This window comes from Narcine bancroftii, chromosome 14 (genome assembly GCF_036971445.1).
Source record: "Narcine bancroftii isolate sNarBan1 chromosome 14, sNarBan1.hap1, whole genome shotgun sequence".
Classification (NCBI taxonomy): Eukaryota; Metazoa; Chordata; class Chondrichthyes; order Torpediniformes; family Narcinidae; genus Narcine; species Narcine bancroftii.
In genome coordinates, this window is record NC_091482.1 from 8582472 (window position 1) to 8598733 (window position 16262).

General features: G+C 43.1%; 1 protein-coding gene across 6 annotated transcripts in view; it reads right to left on the minus strand.

The window, feature by feature from the left end:
- LOC138749563 (nitric oxide synthase, inducible-like) overlaps positions 1 to 16262 on the minus strand; it is a 308564-nt gene that overhangs the window by 260382 nt on the left and 31920 nt on the right. For 4 of the 6 annotated variants that reach the window (XM_069911097.1, XM_069911095.1, XM_069911096.1 and 1 more), the window contains 2 exons: positions 15270 to 15379; positions 9310 to 9383 (listed from right to left, as the gene is read on the minus strand). The gene's annotated coding sequence lies outside the window, so the exon portion shown is untranslated. The remainder of the gene's footprint in view (positions 1 to 9309; positions 9384 to 15269; positions 15380 to 16262) is intronic. The other 2 variants (XM_069911098.1, XM_069911101.1) reach the window with 2 other exon arrangements.

Here is a 16262-nt window from a genome sequence, read left to right on the forward strand (position 1 = left end):
ACATTCTAAAAATGTCCAAGTTTCTTTTTATACACAAAGTAGTGGGTCCCTGGAATGCATTGCAAGGAGTGGTGGTGGAGGCTGGAACATAGGGAATTTAAAAGAACCTTAGACAGACACCTTGTCTGGTTGCAAGAAAAATAGAGGGTCATGGGTGTGAAGTAGGGAAGGAAACACCAAAATCTGTAGACACTGTGATTGTAGTCAAAGGTTAGAAATGGTGGAGAAACTCAGCAGGTCTCACAGCATTCATAGGAGTTAAAGATATATTACCATCATTTCTGGCCTGAATCCTTCCTCATGGTCGATGGCTGAGTTGCTCTATATATGTTGGCACAATATCATGGGCTAAAGGGGTGGTAATGTTCTATGTTCTATAACTAACTGGAAAGAGAATAAACTTTCATCACAACAAAATGAGGCCATAATTATCTTCATCACAGAACCTCGGTTAATTATAACTATTCTGAAGCCAATAACTCAAAATCAGACACCTGGTATGACTTTGTGGGATCTTGCCATTTTTTTTCATTTGCTCTAACATATAAAATTTTATGAAATATTTTTGTACAGTATCAGCATTTTCTGGGGTTTTTTTTAAACTGATTTGGAAGCAGTTTTTAAAAGTGCTGAATATCTTGGTGAACCCTTTTTAAAATAAAATATCCAGAAATGTGGTTCCATATGAATATTTTAAAGTCCTCCACTTTCGGCAGCCTCCACTTTTGACAAGTGCAATTTCTCAACATTTTATACACTGAAGGAATCAATAACTAGAATGCACCCGTCTTAAAAATTATGCATCTAATGATCAGAAATCTGAAGTCAGAAATCCATTTCTCTGTTTATGACAAAATTCATAGAAATCTTTATCTTCTCATGGGTCCCCTCCTTCACAAGTAAAGGGGAAAAATCATATTCATTGTCAAGATCTGGATCTTGTAATTGATTTATAAATTCATAGAGTTAAACACTAGAGAAACAGGCCTTTTGATCTGACTCATCTATGTTGAGCAATGTCTTTCTTCGTTAATTCCATTTGGCCTTTATCCCACTAAACCAGGGATGTCAAACTCAAATTCACGGAAGGCCAAAATTACAAACTTGGACTAAGTCGAGGGCCGAACTAAATATTTTCAACAACATATGCATTTTTTCTCTTCTTTCAACATATGTAATGTTAAACTTTTTTCTTATTAAAATAAATGTTTAATAATAGTTTTGGATAAACTCTTTCCAGAAGCATTAACAAATGAGAAATAAAATATTCAATAAATAATATTTCTCTATAGAGGATTTGTCAAATGTTGCTAGTGTGCTGTCGAATAGTAAAATCTGAGGGCTATTGAGAATGTGGGAGAATAACATGATTCCTGAAACAATCAAATGGGTGACTGATTGTGGGCATGAACTCTAGCAGGGTTATTTGCCATGCCCTTTTTCCATTGGTACAGATATCCTTTGATTTACACACTTTTCAAGTTTTATGCCTAATGAGCTTGTATCCAGGTACAGGACCATTTTTAACCAGGAATATATTTATTACTGTGACATGAAACTATTGGAAGATCGTTTTATCCTGAGATTAAAGTTCATAATCCTTACTCAGGCCTGTGTGCGGGAGGGCGGGGTTTGCGGGCGATCGGGTTGGACGACGACAGTGCGGGGGCATCGGCTCTCGCTGCAGGGCGGCATCTCGGCGGATCAGCGGCCCCGTCACCGTGAGTCACGGGTCGGCCTGCGGCAGGGAGGGGGAGTGGGCAACGGTCCTGGCGAGATCAGGCCCGAGGCCTCCGGTTCCTTGGCTTCCCCTGACACCGGCCAAGCCCCAAAACCAGAGTCCACGGTGAGACCCTGCAACGTAAACAGAGGAGGTGGGGGCGATTAGCGGGCTGACGCCAATGCATTCTGGGATTTATAGTATTAGCTGTGCATTCGCTATACTGGCGCGGCGGTCAGCGGGCCACCTCTAATACATTTTTGGAATGATCTTGCAGGCCAAATATAATTATATCGCGGGCCAAATTTGGCCCGCGGGCCAGAGTTTGACATGTGTGCTCTAAACCTTTGCTATTTCTGCACCTGTCCAAATGATTTTAAAATGTTGTAACTGATTTGGCCTTTACCACTTTCTCTGTCAGCTTGTTCCACATACCCACTACCCTCCAGGTGAAAAATGTGTCTCTCAGCTCTCCTCAAATCTTTCACCTCTCAATTTAAACCTGTCCTTGAGTTTGAGACCATAAACCTTTATAGTCTTAATCGGAGAAAAATCCAACCCACCCCACACACAGCGACCTCTGCCTTCCCAACCTCTGAGTCGCCCACCCCCGACCTGGTGCACACCATCTTGCAAGAAATAAAGGACTGTTGCAGCCCAATATAAAAGCTTTAGATTGGTCAAGAAAAAAAGACAAAAGAAAGAACTGGTGTTCTATAGAAACTTGCAAATACTAATCAAGCCATTTCAAAGCCCATGGAGTACTTTCAAAGTGTAGTTAATATTATAAAGTAGGAAAGGCTACGCCCCAATTTGCCCACATCAAGCTCTAGGCACTTGTTGATTTGATAATGATCAAGTTATTATTTGGTAATGATGAATAATGAAATGTGAAGAAAGAAATAAAGAATTGCATTTACAAAGTGCTTTTCATCCCGTCAATATGCTCCAAAACATTTTTCTGTGAATGAAGTTCTTTTGAAGAAGTGTAGTTAAATTTATTACACAGAAAATAGTGCACAGAAAGCTTCCACACACACCTCAGTGAAAAAGACCAGATAATTAGTAAAAGCACAATGCTGGACAAATTTAGCAGGTCAAACACTGTCCTTTATACAGCAAAATTAAAAATACAAAACCGACGCTTCTGCCTTGTGCCCTTCATCAATGGAAATGTATGGACGTTGAATGGAAAAATGATGGCAGGTGTCCAGAAGGGAGTCGTGGGGAGAGGAGCATGGACACAAAGGCAGGAGGCAGGGACGCCACAGCAGCAAGCAGGGGAAGGAGGGATGGCTAGGTGAATAGAGAGGAAAGGGGTGGAGAGCTGAGGGGGAAGGGGGTGAAGGAGAGCAGGTTAGCAGAAATCGGAGAAGTCGGTGTTAATGCCATCCAGCTGGAGAGTGCACTGTGTTGTTCCCATTTACGAGTGGTCTTGGTGGGATAGTACATGAGGCCATTCACTGACATTTGAGTATGGGAGTGGGATGCAGAATTGAAATGGTTGGTCACTGGGAGGTCCCTGTCGGTGGTGCAGACGGAGCGAAGGTGCTTGGCAAAGTGATCTCCCAGTCTGCGCTCAGTCTCTCCTGGATGTAGAGGTCTTCCTGTCCAGATCATCTGACATGCCTGCCTTCTTCCACAAACGTGGCTTCCCCTCCACCACCAACTCAGCCCTTGTAAACATCTCCTCCATTTCCCACTCATCTGCCCTGGCCCCCTCTTCCCCCGGATGAAACAAACAGGATTCCCTTGTCCTTACCTACGACCCCACCATCCTCCGCATCCAACATATTATCCTCTGAAATTTCCAGCACTTACAACAGGATCCCATTACCAAACCCCCCACCCCTACCATGCTACCAATCATCCCCCCCACATTTTCCTGTGGGGGCAGCAGGAGGTGCCACACTTGCACCCACACCTCCTCCCTCACTAGAGTCTTTGGCCCCATACTGTATCTGCAGGATTAATTTACTGCATCCAATGCTCCCTTTGTGGCCTTCTCTATATCAGAGCTACACTTTATAAGTCATAATCAGATGAGTGTTACAGAGCACTGTAAAAGACAAAGACCAACTTCTCTCAAAAGTTTATTTTCTTCAGTTGCCTCAGAATGCGACCTTTGATTCCATTGTTTCAGGAAATTTGGCATTCATAAATGCAAATTTGCCTTTTCCAAAATTTGTCTGTGATAAAATCCATGGAATTGTTATTTAGTTCATTTTGTCCCCACTGAGAATATTTATTATAGACTGCAATATATCTGTAATTTTTAATCATTATCAGCAAAGAATATGTGGAGAATTTTCTCATCAAATGTTTCCATAAACTTATCTTTTTAAACAGTGTATCTGAAACAAGGAATCCATGATATTTGTAAAAAGGTAAATTGACAATGAAGTTCTTCAGCTAGTCTTTGTCAATGCAGCAAGTTCACGCTAGTACAGGTGAATGGCTGTAGCATGAACTGCAAACAACAGTCAGTAGAGATACAGCATAATTATGGATCTCCAGTTTCACATTGGCACTTTAACCCAGTAATTAACCGCCAATCTACCAGTTAGTGTTAATGTTCGCGAACTAGCACGTAGGGGTCAAATCACCTGAGGCATGAGCTGCCTAAGGAGGTAATATCATCACCAATTCGTTTTGAACTGGTGTTCTGGTTCACCCAGTGTGAATGGGACAGAGTGTATGCTGGAGGTTATGCACCCCCTTGCTCTCCAATGCTGGGTGGTGAATATGAAAGGGCGCAGGGAACCAGTCAACAATGGTCCAGTGCAAACTGTTCTACCGCTATTTTAAAACAGTTTGTTGAACCGCCAATTTAGCAGTTTGCCAATGTGAAAGGGGCTATGCTAGCAGTATCATTATGCCACCAAGATCCAGGCCATCAAATGATATAGATGACATACCCTCCTTATTAGATTCTCACCATCCTGGCAAATAGGGTTTTTTTTTTCAAATGGATCAGTTGGACCTGCAGCTACACATAAGCCCGTCATTGAAAGGAAATCTGTGGATTGTGCATTTTCACACCTGTAACTACAACATCAAAAGAGATTTCTTTTACTGCAACATGCTTTGAGAGATGGATTAGCTTTTTGTAAATGTTAATAAATTACAAAATAAGATAAAAGATATTGACAGGTTTTGACAGGAAGCGATTGACAGGCTTTTGATTAAGGGTTATGGGGAGAAAGCCAGGGAATGGGACTGAGAGGGAGGACGGATCAGCTTATAGAATGGAGAAGCAGACTCGATGAACCTATCTCTGCTCCTATATCTTGTGATCACAGCAAGTTGCATTTTATATTTAAATGATCTTGGGCAAGGTTTTAAAAGTTGTTCACTTCAAGTCTACTCATGCACAACACTCAAACATGAGAACAATTGTCCCTGACATTGACGTAGCATTTGATCTCGTGGCTAAGAGGACTCATAAAAATTGAAGCAATTGAGAACTGAGGGGAAAGCTCTATTGTATTTGGAGAGACATTTAGCACAAAAAAAGGTTGCTTGTGGAAGCTGGAGGGCATGTTTCTCAGCACCAGAACATCATTGCGGAGCTCCTCATGGTTTTGTCTGAGCTTCAACCAAGTCAGCTATTTCATCAATAACTTTCTTCCAAAATATTCTTTAAATGTTTTCTATTTACTGCATAATTTTGACTCACAACTCATTAGATAATAAACCAATTTTAAACCAGTCAATGGCCACAGCCAGCGAGATGTAACACTAGCACATGGATGTTAAGTGACAATAATATTCATGCCTCTTAAATGATGGGCAACAAATACCTCTTAACATTCTCTTCTTCTGACAATCTAGTCCATTATTATTTTTAAATTTCCAAATTAAAACCTGTTAAATGAACAGAAACTTAGCTGGCCCAGCCACATAAATACTGTGGTTACAGGGCAGTGGTCAGTTTGAGTCTTCTATATTGTGTGAATCAGCTCCCAACTCCCCAACAAATTTCTACCATTTACAAGCCTTATGGAAGGAGTATGATGGTACTTCCCCACACCACTCCCTTCGTCTGAATGTGTGAATCTCCCACAATATTTAAGAAGCTTGGTACTCTAGACAAAATATTTAACTGGACATTTATTGCCAACGTGTTGTGTCTGCAAGTGCAACATGGACCAAAATGCACTCCAGCTTTTCCATTATGCTTTCTTTGATAGCCCCTTCTGCACATGACCTCCAACAGATAGAGAGGAAAAACTAATGGGGGCTTGGGGGCCTTGAACCTGCCACTTACCATGTAAATTGTACATCATCCTGACATGGAAACAAATCCTACTGGGGCAGAATCATGAGAGCCTCCTTCCTACATCACAATCATATACCACAAGGACTAAAGCAGTTCAAGAAAGTGGTTAATGACTCATTGCCACCCATTTAAACTTGAACACACACACACACACACACACACAAAATACAAGTTGAAAAATGTTCAAACGGTAGAAAAACAAGTGTAATAGTATACAAATTAAAGAAACATAAGCCTCAGGATCCAAGTGACACATGAAATTAATTATGGTGGGAACATGGGAAGGAGGTACATTTTCTTGTTAAAGAAGTGTATACCTAATGAAGCAACATTAGAAGGTTTTAAGAATTAAGAGCATGGTTTTCTTTTTGACTGTTATTAAATATTTAAAGGCTTTTATCAAATATTTCATGGTTAGATTGATTCAAAATTACAGCATGCTGCAGTGTCATCTGAGGCCATTGTTGGGGAAGCCAGCATCTGCTGGCTAAGCAAGATTGAAGATTCTTTTATTGTTATGTAATTATACAGAACATGTAATATAACACAAAATTGTGTTATGCTTGCTGTAAAGCAGGCAAATAGTTACCATTAGTGTTGCCTGCTGTTCCTTAAAGTAAGAGAGAAAGAGAAGCAATAGAGAGTCTGTTCAGTCAGTGTGTCTGTGAAAAAGGGTAACAGGAAAAGGGTATAAGCAGTTTGATTATCCTGTCTGAACTCCTTTTCTATTGATAAATTGGGCAAGTTGCCAAACAAGTCGTTCATTCATTATTACTGGTTTACCATTAACATATGCCATTTTAGCTTTATTGGTTTTGTACCAATATCTTGGCATTGCTGGCATAGCAGTTAGCGCAATGCCTTTGCAGCGCCAGCAATCAGGACCGGACCTGGGTTCGAATCCCACACTGTGTGTAAGGAGTGGGTTTTCTCTGAGGGCTCCAGTTTCCTCCCACGTTCAAAACGTACTGGGGGCGTAGGTTAAAGGGGTGTAATTTGGGCGGCACAGACTCTTGGGCCAAAATGGCCTTTAACCGTGCTGTATGTATGTCTAAATTTGAATTTAAAAATTTAAATCTCGATAAAACAAAAATGCAGGAGATTTTATTTCAGATTTCCAGCATCTGCAGTTTATTTTTCGATTTACAGATACTTTGAGTGTGCTGCCCCCCCTGATCTACAGCTGCTGAAAATAATCAGATGAACATGATACATAAATGCAGACAACACATTGAAAACCACAGCAGATGAGACCTGTCATAGATAGAAATGACAAGTCCTTGCCCAGAGATTCAAATAGAGAATCAAATATCTGCTAACACGAATGTTTTTGAAATTCTTTTCAATCCCTTGAAACTTTTAGCAAAATCTTAATAGATGACCACTGGCAACATCGATCTTTACAAGCTGCAAGTAAAGTAGATTTATATTGATGTTTTGGTTTTTGACACATATATTTCTGCAGCCGTCAGCTGTCCACAAATAAAATTCTAATCTTCCTTTTTGAAATTTATTTCTCCTGATGTTCTCTGGTTCAAAAATTACTTTTGCCCAGTATTTCAGATCAATCAATGGACAACGAATTCCTGGAATCAATCGGAATTCTCCTTTTTCTTCCACTGGGCACAATGAAACTTCATCTACATTTCAATGGTGGAATCGCCATATGATATTGAGGATTCAGATTTGTGTAGAACAAATCTGTGGTTAGTGTGCAGGAAGCATCCCCCCTAAAGATAATCCACTTGGGATACAGGGATTATGGACCCCTAAATTAAAAAGAAAAAAGAGAAAAAGCCGCTGGCATGCCTTAAACCACCAAAAGGGTAACAGTAATGGTATGTTGGTAAATTGCCTTATCTGTAAATAAGTAAGTCTTCATTGTTGAGGTCTTTCATGGCTTGTTCCAGCATCATGCTGAAGAAGATAGTGAAGAGGGTGGGTGCGAGGACGCAGCCTTGTCAATGGAGAAGGGTTCGGAGAGCTCATTGCTGTCTCTGACCCGACCTTGTTGGTTTTCGTGCAGTTGGATAACCATGTTGAGGAACTTGGGGGGGGCATCTGAGGTGCTCTAGTATTTGCCAAAGCCCTTTCCTGTTCTCAGTGTCAAAGGCTTTGGTGAGGTCAACAAAGGTGATGTAGAGTCCTTTGTTTTGTTCTCTGCACTTTTCTTGGAGCTGTCTGAGGGCAAAGACCACGTCAGTAGTTCCTCTGTTTGCGCGAAAGCCACATTGTGATTCTGGGAGGACATTTTCGGCGACACTAGGTATTAGTCTATTAAGGAGAATCCTAGCGAAAATTTTGCCTGCAATGGAAAGCAGCGTGATTCCCCTGTAGCTTGAGCAGTCTGATTTCTCGCCTTTGTTTTTGTACATGGTGATGATGATGGCATCACGAAGGTCCTGAGGCTGCATTCCTTGGTCCCAGCAGAGCATGAAAAACTCATGCAGTTTGGTATGCAGAACTTTGTCGCCAGCCTTCCAGACCTCTGGGGGGGGGGGGGGAGGATTCCATCCATACCTGCTGCTTTGCCACTTTTCAGTTGTTCAATTGCCTTATATGTCTCTTCCTGGGTAAGGACATCATCCAGCTCTAGCCTCAAGGGTTGTTGAGGGAGCTGGAGCAGGGTGGATTCTTGGACTGAGCAGTTGGCACTGAAAAGGGATTGGAAGTGTTCTGACCATCGATTGAGGATGGAGATCTTGTCACTGAGGAGGACTTCGCCATCTGAGCTGCACAGAGGGCTTTGGACTTGGGGTGAGGGGCCGTACACAGCCTTTAGTGTCTCATAAAAACCCCTGAAGTCACCAACGTCGGCGCTAAGCTGGGTTCGTTTGGTGAGGCTAGTCCACCACTCATTTTGGATCTCCCAGAGTTTGCGCTGAAGGTGGCTGCTTGCGAGATGGAAGGCTCGCTTTTTTCTCTGGCAGAGTCCGCAAGCATTGAATCCATGCTGCTGAAGACCCAACTGCGCTGGGTGGGTCACGTCTCCAGAATGGAGGACCATCGCCTTCCCAAGATCGTGTTCTATGGCGAGCTCTCCACTGGCCATCGAGACAGAGGTGCACCAAAGAAGAGGTACAAGGACTGCTTAAAGAAATCTCTTGGTGCCTGCCACATTGACCACTGCCAGTGGGATGATATCGCCTCAAACCGTGCATCTTGGCGCCTCACAGTTCGGCGGGGAGCAACCTCTTTTGAAGAAGACCGCAGAGTCCACCTCACTGACAAAAGACAAAGGAGGAAAAACCCAACACCCAACCCCAACCAACCAATTTTCCCTTCCAACCGCTGCAACCGTGCCTACCTGTCCCGCATCGGACTTGTCAGTCACCAACGAGCCTGCAGCAGACGTGGACATACCCCTCCATAAATTTTCGTCTGCGAAGCCAAGCCAAAGAAGAAATAAGTAAGTTCAGGAAGAGATTATAAACATTTTGTATGTTATATACAAAATAGTAAACCACTCTATTATTCATTAAACATTAAAATATTCCACAAGAGTCTGCTATATTTTATCAAACTTAACTTCAGTTTTCAAAAAGCAAATCTAAAATTATCTTTGTGTTCAGTTGTCTATCATAATACCCAATTTATTTTTCAGGAAGCAAACATTTTGAAAAAAAATTGTTGTAGAGTTGTCAATATTTACCAAAATATTGCAACATTGCAGGAATTATAATTAAAATTTTCATTGAAATTAACTGTCATCATTTGAGGGCTTTAATTAGTAAATTCCACAGGTTCTCATTATCAACATGTCAGCATCAACTTTGGCAGCTGGGAAATTCATTAACATTATGGTAGGAAATTTGACTGTACTCATTGTGCGTGTTTCTACTGGGACACCTCGTATCACCGGGAATTTTTGTCTCCCGCATCACTGCGTATTTTACAACTATCCGAACTGTTTCTACTGAGCGATAAATACGCGGAGATGCGGGGCGATGCAGGGCGATGCGATGCCCTCGTCCAGCAGTCTGCGCACCTCACTTGTGATAAATTTCCTGTCTTCGTAACTATATTGCCGGCTTTTGGCGGCCACAAGCTTCCAGCCAGGGGTGAGGTTTGCAAAGAGCACTGGCGGAGCAACTCGGAGGGTGGAGAGGCTACAGGTGAGGCCCTGGGGCACGTGGCTCGGGCTGCCGCTGTCAGGAGGCTTCCGGAGTGGAGTGGTTACAATCAGAGAGTGGAGCATGAGGCCCCCAAAAGTGCGGGGAAATGGTTCGGAACTGGCACTAAATATCCAGTCCCAGCAATACAGGGGCGCACAGTTGGGGAAGGACTAATAGTTTGAAGTCTGTGAACATGATGCCCTGGACTTTCAGGGTCACTACACAATACCCCTTTACCCCGGTCGAGTGTGATCTGGTCGCCAATGAAATCCTCTGGGCAGTGGGGAGAATAGCCAGTCCGCAACGGTGGGCCAGGTCTGAGCGGATAAAACTGTCAGTTGACCCCGAGTCATATAAGCAATTGGTACAATATCCATGCGCTTTAATCAGTTCCATTGCTTTTGTAAGGAGATGGGGGCAGTCCTGGTCTAGGGTTACTGTTGCAGTGACTTGTAATGGGGACACGCAACGTGTGCGTGGTGACATCACAGAAACAGTCGGGCCAGAGCAGTTAGCGTCGAGGAGTTGATGTTGCTGCCTGCAGCCTGCTGGGGGCGTCGACCAGCCATCGGTAAGTGCTGGGGGTCACTGCTTGCTGTCGACGGTGGGGCGGTCAGTCGAGCAGTCAGTACCGGGTCGGTAGCATCGACGTGTTCCCAGTCGGCAGCGTCGGTAGGTGTGGGGTGTCCTTGGTCGGCAGCAGCGGCGGGTCCCTGGTCGGCAGCGTTGGTGGCAGGCTCAGTGTTGATGGCGGTGGCGGGTTCAGCTGTGATAGTGGCGGCGGGTCCCTAGTTGGCGATGGCGGCCGCTGTTGAAGTCGGAGCTGGGGCCAAGTCGGACATTGCTTCATGAGGGAGGGTGAAGCAGACCAACATCATTGCGGTGAGGGTGGGTTGTACCTTCCGTGCTCAGCATCTGCCACGCACGGTGGAGCCCTTGCTCTCATTGGATGAGAGCTCTGAGGAAGAAATGTTTGAATGGGAGGGTGGCGGTTGAGCTTCACATGAGGCACTGTGTTTGATGGTGGCCATTTTGGAGTGAAAGACTACAGCAAAGTGGCAGTTTTTAAGGCACCTGACACCCGGCTTTTCTCGCTGGGCACTGGGATCTGCTGCGCTTGTCCCTCCCGCAGAAATAACACTTTGGGGTCACATGGGGCAGCTTAGCAGCAGCCGACAGGCCGTCGGTATGCTGGGGAGTAGTAGGGTTGAGGGAGGGCATCCTACTCACATCAGAGCGTGGGGTCCAGCTCTGAGAGTACATGTCCATTCTTAAGACCGCATCCTCCATTGTCTCTGCGATCCGGATCACGTCCTCTAGGTTTTCTTCCCCGTGCTCTAGCAGGTGCTGCCTCACCTCATTCAATCAGACCCCGGCCACGTAGGCATCCCAAATGAGATCATCTGTGGTCTCCACAGCAGTTCTGATGTGCAGACATAATCCCTGCCCATTGCCCTTAGTGCTTGAATATAAGCTCTATAGGACTCATCGGGCTGTTGCCTCCTTGTCGCTAGTTTGTACCAAGCATAGACCCTGTTCACCAGTCCCTCGTAGAGCCCTTCCAGCACCTTCATGGCTGCGGCGTAAGTGGTCGTGTCCTGGATGCTCTGGTAGACTCTCGGGGACACCATAGTCATCAATATTAGTAGTTGATGGCAGTCCTCTATCACAACAAACTCAGAGAGTTGTAAGTATGTTTCGAAGCATCTCACCCAGTGCTTAAAGTCAATCGAGGCTGTAGCCGACTGTGGGTCGATGTCGAGGCGTTTCAGCCATAGCATACACTCCCACCCCTTTAAAACTTTCTAGTTAATAAAATTGTAGAGCGCGTTGAAAGAATCAAAGGCTTGTTGATCCAAACCAAGGCTTTTATTAACTAGAAGACTGGAGCGTATCACATGTAGGTCGACCAGTCCAGAATGACCTGGTCTGGCTAGGAGCAATCCTTTAAGACCTGCCAGTAGGTGTGGCTACACTCTCAGCCAATCACAGTCATCCTACACGACAATCTATACATACACACATTGGTGATAGAATCTGTACTTTCACAAGTATAATTTACATTAAATAGTATCCACGATATTTAACCCTAAGATGGCACTAAATAGTTATCAGTCTCTTGAACTTCCCTGAACTACCCTCGCCCTGCACTGATGAATCAGTATAATTTTGCACAACTGGCCAAGTTTGAACAAACTCCTTACAGACAGTGCTGGATTCAAACCAGAGTTGCGGGCTTTGTAATAGCATTGTGCTAATTGCAGCGATGGTGTGTTTATGTACCTGGGAATCTGCAGCAAGCAAGTCTATCATTGTATCTGGATGTTGTACTTTCAAAAGGGTGCAGTGGTCAAAGATATTAATCATATTTTTTGTATCTCATTCCCATATTTTTTGAATAATTGTCATAAATCTGCTTGTTTCATAGTGTCCATCTTCACATGTATACTTGATGGCACCCAGCTAGTCTCCTCAAACCATCTGTTGTCTGTGATCTACCAGTAGTGGATGAACAAAACTTTTCTCCAGCCGAATGCTGCGATGACCAAAGATAATCTCTCAATCATAAACTCCTCATCCATTGATTCCAACTTTCATCTTGGAAAATTTCCAGATCATTCTAGAGATCTGTTCAAGACTTTGGTGTTATAAGATTACAAAATATTCTTCAGGTTTCATATCCTCCGACATCTTGAACTTCTGGCCTTTTAATCATCCTGGAATTTATTGGTCCACAAATAGAGTATGTGCCTTCGGACCCAAGCACCAGGGTTTTCTTTCAAAGCCTCTTCACCTCTCTGTCCTTTTAAAGTGCTCCTTTATGGCCAATTTTTTGGCAAATATTTTCAGTGGCTCAGTTACATTTTGTTTGGTGACAGTCCTGTGATGACTTTTGAAGTGTTTAGTTAGTTTTTTTTAAACATACATGTGCACAGATGCTTCTGTGATGAAGACAGATTTTCACAGATGGGGCACCAATGCAGGGAGAATTGAGAGAATAAGTTCCTTTCCCTGCTTTGATGAGCAGACCAGAGATGAGGGCAAACTGCCTGTGGGCTAATATGGGGTCTTCACAAGAGGACTATGCCTATTCTCCAGAGGCCATTCCTCTTGTTACATTGAAGGGATAAAGAATGAGTAACCATGCAGAGTGTAAACATTGTAAAGCTCAAAAATGATTCTCCTTCTCTCATCTGGAGGTGGATGAAGTGTTAGCTGTTTCAACTGTCGGAGGCACATGTTTTGGTCACTAACGGCAACATAAGTGCCATCTACAATGTGGGAACCCAGCCAATGCTTGATGGACTGGTTATTTTTAGCATAGATATTGCTTATACGGTTCACATAGTGCTGTTGTTTAGGATGACATTCCCTTTGTTAGACAGTCAGAAGCAACCTCTGATTGGAAATTAAGCCAATGACAGAGAGATTAGCCAAGCAAAGCAGCACTTCTTTATCCCGGTCCTATTGCCTAGTGCATAGGTTGATGTCAGCTGGCTGGAGAAGCAGTGCTCTTTGGAAAAATGTGAGAGTGATTCTCAACCTCCGTGCTCTGTTTACAGGGTTTGAATTTCTTCTGGCAACAGGCCCTCACTACTGCCTTGAGACAGGTTCAGTTGCTACTGGGGACTGAAGAAACCTGTACTTCTACCAATTGTTGATCCATCCAAATGACACTGACTGTAACAGCATCCATCAAAAGCAAATAAAGGCAAGTAAGGCAAAATGTATCATAAATAAGTCATCTAAGAGCTAAAGGGAGGAAAGCAATTTTGGTCATTGGTTCTGAACAAAAAAAAAAGAGCATCCATCACTTCCTGTATTTTCTTCCTGATCCCTGGATTCATTGATCAGAAGTAAAACTCATCTAGGACTTCCAATCAAGGGGGTTCCAGAGGAGGTTCACAAGGATGATTCTGGGAATGAAAGGATTATCATATGAGGAGCGTTTGACAGCTCCTGGTCTATATTCTTTGGAATTTCGGAGAATGGGATGGGGGCGGGGGGGGGGGAAAATTCTCATCAAAACATTTTGAATTTTGCAAGGCATGGACAGATGTAGAAAGGTTGTTTCCCATGGTGGGAAAAGAGAGCACAACTTCAGGATTAACATTTAGAACAGAGAAATTTCTTTAGCCAGAGGGTGGTAAATCTGTGGAACTTGTTGCCACAGATGGTTGTGGCCAAGTCCTTGGGTGTACATTATTTAAGCAAAGGTTGACAGGTTCTTGATTAGCCATGGCATCAAAGGTTATGGGAAGAAGGCCAGGGCATGGGGATAAGTGGGAAAATGGATCAGCTCATGATTAAATGGCAGGGCAGACTCAATGGCCTGAATAGCCTATTTCTGCTCTTATGTATTATGGTCTTATTCACATCTATCCATCTCCTATCTATTTATTTATTGTGCCACTGAAGGAGGCAGCTTTCAGAACAATCCCACTCCCCTACCCTTGCAATTCATTCCCTCTTGCTTGTCCATCAAGTTCCCCTTTGTCCTTTTTGGCTCTTATCTATATTAAGGATTCATTTATAGAAGCTAATTCAAATATCAGCACATATTTGTGGCATGTAAGGAAATCCGAGCACCTAGCTGAAAACTACAAGGGCAGGGGAGCTCATGCAAAGGCCACATTAGATTTGGCCCTAGGTCATGATCAAACCCAGGTACCTGAAGCTTTAAGGCTGTGTCTTCCGTATACATCTGTACAGACTCTATAGCCAACTTAGCACTGATAGTCAAAGGCCAGATTCAATCCTTGTATCAGCAATGGGCAGGTGCAAAGATCCACCTTTAAGTAGAATTTCAGTCAGGGCCCTAGGTTGTTAAGACTGGCAGGTATTGGGCTCAAATGCTCCAATTTCATATTAAATTGTTCTGGAGATTGTGATTGCTAAGTCTAAAAATCAGAATGGTAATGTTGTCAGTAGGTACAATTCAGAAATGCCTTGATTGGATACTGTCCTTCAAATTTAATTTTCCAGGAGTGAATGGATTGTAGGTGGGTCACTTGATTGGGGTGAAAAAAAAACCCTCTAATTCTGTATTTCGAATCTAATAATCTAAACCCCTACGGTAGACAAAAGTTAAAGAATTTCTTGTATGTTACATTCTTTTCATAGTATTACATGACAACAATGGAACCTTTACCGTATTAGTTTTAACTTTTTTCCTTTACCAAGTAATTTTCTGACTTGAAAACATCTCCACCTCTGGCATTTTACTGAATAAACAGGACATCTCTCGAGTTGGTGTCCCAACTACAACGACAAAAGAATAGTCAATTATGTTTTTGTATTGTGTCAGCCTGACAAAGTTCCCAGGTGCTTAATTTCCATTGTCAGCTTCTAAGCTTTTGCTTAACATATTGAGCAGTTATCAACCTCATCGTGAGTTCCTCTAAATTAATGAATATCCACTCATTGCTGCACCTGTCAAACAGCTGCTACTCTCATGTTCAGACCTGATCAAGAGTTCAGGGCAAGCGGAGGCACCTCCGTTATTTCAACAGGAGCTGGCTTTAAAATAGGCATTATTGCTGGATCTTTAAAGTGTGCAGAAGGGAGATTGGGAATTCTTGGAGCTTAGGAGTCTGAAGGATGACCACATAGAGGTCTATAAAATCATGACAAGTGTATATGAGGTGAAGAATGATGGCCTTTTTCCCAGGGTAGGGGAATCTGGAACAAGAAGATGCAAGTTTAAGATGAGAGGGGCAAGGTTTAAAAAGGAACTTGTTCATACAGAGGGTGGCAGGTGTATGGAAATAAACTGCCACAGGAATATGCAAATTACAATTTATGAAATAATTACAATTACACAGTTTAAAAGACATTTCGATAGGCCCATGGATAGGAAAGGTTGAGAGCTAAATGCAGGCAAATGGGACTGGTTCAGGTAGACAACTTGGTCAGCATGAATGAGATGGGCCTGTTTCTATGTTGTATGACCTATGACTAACATATATTGGAGAATTCATCTCTGAAAATAGCTAAAGACTCAAACTGCTTCAAATATGAAAGTTCCCCTGAAAGTGGCAGCAATTGGCCATTACTGTAGGGGTGGTTGTAGCACATAGCTAAATTGAACTAGCATAAGGGCCTTTAATCAGAGTTTGGGATTTGCATTAACTTGAATACAGTT